Below are 4,907 nucleotides of genomic sequence, written 5' to 3' on the forward strand. Positions count from 1 at the left end.
ATGCATAGCATTCAACAAATTAATGCACGAATCAATGGTCCTTGCCCAAAAACAGGGTGCATCTCCCCATTTTTACTTGCATATATTGACTAGTACCACACTCTGTGCACTCCTATTCATTCCAAAAGGGCAGAATAGAGTCTAGTTCAAAACTAGGTAGGGGACCTTCCCCACTCCCATTTTTTTAGTGTAATTCTGATTAGCCCTTGGATAGACACATTGGAAAAAGCGATAAAGAACTCCCTTCCCATCACTCACTTGGCCTATCAATGGCCTGAACAAATTTGTTCCTTTTTTGTACTGAGTGGTGGAGATCAACCTTTCTGAGCAGCAGGCTAGGTGCTTGCAACCTGACCAAGGCCAGCCTTCCAGGTGGGCAAACGCCCAGGGTGCTGTGATCAGGGGGCACCACACACACATGCACATACATGTATAATCATTCCACATTCAGGATAACACTCTCCCTGCACCCTGCTCTGTCCGTACCCAGCTGATTCCCCACCTTGGGCAAGAGGAGTAGTGTCCAGCCCAGCTTCCCCACTGCCTCCAGCTGCTGCTTGGGAGGAGCTGGGCTGGGTACATTCAGACAGTGTGATACCTGCTCCAGTCCACATGCCTTGATCTGCACAGCAGAAGCGGTGCCTACCTGCCTGCCTGATGTACCATGCTGCTCTGCCTTCCCACCACACTGTGCTAGAGACCCCTGCCCACCTGCCTCTGCCAGCAATACTGCTATGAACTTTGAGGGGCACCAAAATGCAAATTCAACCAGGACACCATTTTCCCTAAGTCTGGTCTTGAACCTGGCTATACCAAGTGTCAGTAATCCCTTCTGGTAAGAAAGCAAGAGATGATGATAACTGCTGATGGTAGAGGGAGGGGTGAGACAGAGTTGGGTAGGGAAAGAGAAAGACCACAGACCAGGGAGAACTGTGGGGGGATCACTGGCATGGAGCAGGGAAGGAAAGGGGAGATGCCAAGCCAAGCTGCTTGACTGAGCTGAGGATTTAATATTCATTGTCAGAGGTTAAACTGCACTGCAAGTAGCTCATAAAATATTGTAATACACATTCCATCACAATGTTCAGATTCTTAGACTTTCTTAAAACAACATTCCTCCCCTCCACCCCACCAAAACAAAACTATGGACTAGTAAGGTTTATAGCTGTGATAGATTTCAACTGTCTGACTTTGACAGTTTTTATTTTAGGGATACTTAGAAAAAAAATTGAATACCTGTGAACATAGGATAACTTAACTGTTTTCTTTTTAAAACTGTCCCTGGAATTGTGGTCATTCAAACCTAGAGTACAGATGGGAAAGCTATGGGATATTGTTAGTCTTGGTTGGTGAGTATTTTACACGGTTGTAAGCCTGAGCATCAGTGTGCAGTACAGATATTTGCTGGCTTGGCTTTGTTAATTAAAGGGATATTAAGTGTTTTGGAGTTTTTGGTGTTTTTCTTTTTGTTTGTTTTTTTGCAGGGGTCAGAGGGGTCTTCTTTGTTCTTTTTTTGAACAATTGTATGCCAGCAAGAGGTCCATTGTATGGCAACACATTGGCAACTCAATCCTTTGGCTAGGACAGCTTAAACCACTTTATGGGGGCTGTCTCCTGCCAAGCCCAGCACCCTGCACAGCCGCTTCCTACAGCTAGAGCCCCTGGGCCAGCAGGGAAAACCCAGGGGGGAGTGGGAACAGGAAGTGGGGGACTCACCTGCCATTATCACTGCTGGACAGGAAAGCTGTGGCATCTGTAAGCCACATTAGCTCATCCTGGGTGGAAGAAAAGGAGAGGGAACACAGAGCATGCCTGGAAGGCTGATGAGAGGCAGAGGGGAAAACTGTTCCAGAGAATAAGTTTGTCTTAAGAGTGCTGAATGCAGCTTTCACAGAATGCTTCTCCCATTCCTTGGAGTCTCAGAACAGCAGAGGCTTGCTATGCCTAAAGAAGAGTGACTGCACCTGAAACCTAGCTAAGAACTTTTTTCCTAGCTATGCTGTCAGTATAATAAAAGATATCACATCTACTCAAAGAACCTTCCCTGACTTTAACAGAAAGTGCTTGTAGCCTAATAATAACAGTTATTGCTATACCATTGCCACTGTATTAATGCAAAAATGAGAAGAGCAAGCTAGCAGTGTAAAGATAACTAAATATAGTAAGGGTTTAGGAGGAGATGGCCAGGAAATCTGCATAGAGCAGTTTGCTGTAGAGAGAGCAATGTGAATCCACAGGTACTAGGAGACAAAGGGCTCATTGAACCCTGAGAAAGTACCCCTTCTTAGAGAAAGAGAGTAATTTAAAATTGAGCAAGGGAAGCATTGGGTGGAGCCCTGAAGATGCAGACAAAAATGAAAGATTGGCAGCAGAAGAAAATAGGGGACCCAGGGTTGACCTGAGGCAGAAGGCAAGCAAGGAAAATTACTGGATTGCAGCAAGCTGAATGACCTGTAGGAGGGTGAGATGAGGCCACACAAGACAGAATTGGCAGATGATGGGTAATGAGGCCCTGAGCGTAACTAGGTCTCTCTTTTAGATATTGTAGAGCAGGGGATTTCAGCCTTTTTTAATAAGTGTACCCCAGGTGGCCAGACATGGAGTGGAGGGGGAGGGGGTGACATGGCTGGATGATGAAAAGGGTGGCATGCAGCCAGATGCAGAATGGGTGAGGATGGTGCATGACCAGATGCAGAGTGGTGGCAGCCTGGGGTGGTGGGTGGTGGCACTGGCCACTGCATGCAAACTCCCCCACTCCCCCACATCCAGCAGCAGGTTGGCATCTGTGTGGCCCGCAGGAGGGAGCTGCTGCCCCCCACCCCCGCCTCAGCCTTGCTCCTGGAAGGAGGTGGCATGGGGTGGTGGATGGCAGTGCTCTGTCCCTGCCTGCCCACACATACCCCCAGGGCCTTCCTAAGTACCCCTGGGGGTAAGCATACCCCTGGTTGAGAACCCCTGTTGTAGAGGAGAGAACGAGAGGCTTTGGTGATTGTGCGGAGAGGATGAAATGTCAGTGTCAAAGGTGGGGAGGAAGCATGGGCATTAAACTCCTACTCAGTGCAAAGGAAAACAAGTCCATCAGCCAAGCACTCAAAATAATGCTCTACACAATCAGTGTTCAAGTTGTACATTGAATCCAAAATACAAGTTATGCCACAGACTGATGATTTTTGCTCTATATTGTTCCTTGTTTGAGAACAGTGAACATGATCTATGAGCCTAATAATGATCCATGAGAAATAGTTCCAGCTTGAAACCTACTTCTCTTCATGTGTCTGTTATTTTGCAGTTTTAATTTTCAAGCGCTGTGTGCTACCAGTGACTGTTACATTTTAGCATAAATTACACAGGTGGAAGAAAGACACACTGTCAGGCTCTAAGAAGAGCAATTTGCCTAGGATGGGCTCACAATGCATTATCTTATGACACTGTAATTAATCGAGCCCCTTCTGGCAAGTTGTCAACTGCAGTGCAAAAGACTTCTGTCACATCATTAGTTGCTACTCTTCATTTAACGGTATAAACATCTTAAAAGACTGAGAAGCAGATTGGCAACCCCTTATCACCATAGGTGTGTGGTTACTCACACAGATAAACCCAACTGAAGTCAGTGAATTAAATGCTTACCTGTGTGAGCGGTGGGTTTGCAGTCTGACCCTAAATATTCCATCCCTCATGTTAAAATATACTGTTGGCTAGTGAGGTAAATCATCAGTTTCTCTGCTTCTTTATATTTAAATCCTTACTTGCTCATATCTATAAATCATTGAACAGGGGAACTCTAGGAGCTACGTAGCTTATCCACAGTGGAATATTATTGTACAAATTACTTGTATTTTAATGGCACACAGTTATATTTCTGAGGGTCCAGTTGCAGCCTAGTGTTTATATTTTCATGTTTGGCCCCAGGTACATTTCTTTACAGCAACATAAGGAGGACTATTGTGAGTAGCAGGCCAGGTGTGACGTTCCACCATTCTTGGGCTATTACTTCCAATCTATGCTAGTAGATGGAGTGTGAACACAGCTGTATGCTGGCTAGCACACCTGAGCTAGAGCAAAGGGAAAACGGAGTTGCCCTGGGGTCAGTCCAGATCACACAGTGCCAGAACCAGTGAAAAGGGCTGGTCTTGTGGGGCACCAGATGCACTGTGCACCACCCCCATCACCACACAGCATGCAATGCACTCGCCCAGTCTAGACCCACACATTGCATGCAGCACACACTGGCCTCAGTACTCACCAGGCATGTGACATACAGGGCTGGCACAGGGCATGTTTTGTGTGTGGCATATGAGCTGGACTTGGCACTGCATGTAGCACAGGGATTCCAGAATACAGGCTACATGTATGCAGCCTGGACCCAAATCCCTGTTACCTGCAGTGCAAGGTCTATGCCCTATGCCAGTTCTGTGTGTCAAGTGCATAGCAAATCCTTGAACTTGTGCATGCTGCACCTGGAATGAACCTGGTGCTACACAGGTAGCTGGTCCAGGTCTCGCCACGGACTGGCTAAAAAACCCAAATCCAGCCCATGGGGCCAGATGAGTTTGACATACTTGGGTAAGACAATTAATCTGTATAGGATGACTTGGATAGGGATGATGCTGCCTCTGAAAGGACCTTTTGAAGTTCATTCCAGCCCTACATTTCTATAATTCTATGAACTGTCTTGTGACTTTGGACAGATAGCACATTTACACTGGTGTAAAAAAAAGAAAGGAATGGAAACATGATTTATAACCTATGCCATAAAGCTTCACTGAATTTGAAAAGGCAAGGAAGAGATGTTGCATTTGTCCCTGAACAAATTGTCCCTGTGTTTGTCCCAGAAGAGAGATGTCCCAGGATTGCCACATATATATTGGTCTTCTAATCGGGGTTTAGTGAGTGAACGAATGTACTGC

At 46.2% G+C, this 4,907-nt stretch overlaps 1 long non-coding RNA gene across 1 annotated transcript in view; it reads left to right on the forward strand.

The window, feature by feature from the left end:
• The first annotated feature begins 4,362 nt into the window (after positions 1 to 4,362).
• LOC109324049 overlaps positions 4,363 to 4,907 on the forward strand; it is a 12,175-nt gene continuing 11,630 nt past the window's right edge. Inside the window, exon 1 of the long non-coding RNA XR_002104841.1 lies at positions 4,363 to 4,373. This is a non-coding gene — a long non-coding RNA (uncharacterized LOC109324049). The remainder of the gene's footprint in view (positions 4,374 to 4,907) is intronic.

The sequence above is a fragment of the Crocodylus porosus genome, unplaced genomic scaffold (genome assembly GCF_001723895.1).
Source record: "Crocodylus porosus isolate Cpor-Errol unplaced genomic scaffold, CroPor_comp1, whole genome shotgun sequence".
NCBI classification, from domain to species: domain Eukaryota; kingdom Metazoa; phylum Chordata; order Crocodylia; family Crocodylidae; genus Crocodylus; species Crocodylus porosus.